Source organism: Volvox carteri, assembly GCF_000143455.1.
Source record: "Volvox carteri f. nagariensis unplaced genomic scaffold VOLCAscaffold_30, whole genome shotgun sequence".
NCBI classification, from domain to species: Eukaryota; Viridiplantae; Chlorophyta; class Chlorophyceae; order Chlamydomonadales; family Volvocaceae; genus Volvox; species Volvox carteri.
In genome coordinates, this window is record NW_003307573.1 from 614,249 (window position 1) to 615,098 (window position 850).

Below are 850 nucleotides of genomic sequence, written 5' to 3' on the forward strand. Positions count from 1 at the left end.
TGATATCGTCTTATCGCCGGAGAACTTGGCCAATACTTTGTTGGAATTCCGTCGTACTTTGTCGCGCATGTGGAGACTTCGGTGGGATAACGAGCATAAAGAAGCCTTTTGGAGGCTGGCTCTTGATGGTTTCCCTGCCTTTCCTATGCATAGGGCGCAACGTCAAAGAGGTATCCCGGCTGCTATGTGCCCCTGTGGTGTACGCATGCTTTGTGGGATTGTACTGTCGCGTTGGCTCTTCGTGAAGCTCTGCAAAACGAACTTGAGTTCCCTGACCTTTTCAACCGGGCTAACCTGTGGTTGGGCATTCCACCAACCTGGATTTGTTCGTGTGTATGGGAGGTTGTATGCCTCGCGGCCATCAGCTCACTCAATCTCGGTCGCCGTTTGTTGTTTAAGGAAGGTCTCCAGACCAACATGCCTATATCAACGCCATCGCTTAACCGCATTACATACGAGGTTATCTCTGACTTTTGGGCCCGTTTAACTGCTTTTGCGGCACGGGATTACTTGCCAAAACATTGGGATCATGTACCTCACAATCACCCTTTCTTATATGTCAATGACGCAGACATGGTTGCTTGCCGTTTACCGATATACAATGACGAAGTTTGAGGGCGCACGTCGGAGCCTCAATTCTTTGTTTAAGCGTACTAACTGAGGCCGTGTGTCCAGTGAAGTTAGTACGGCCTGGCCGAGTTCTTTTTGAATAAGGCCCACAGTGTTGTGCGGGAGGCGTTCCTATGGGCGCTGCACTCGACCCGTTCGGGGTCCACTGTAACAATCGCATCTCAAGGTGCCCCCATAAACTCCAAGTGGTACAGGACTCTACTAATGCTATAACCTGATA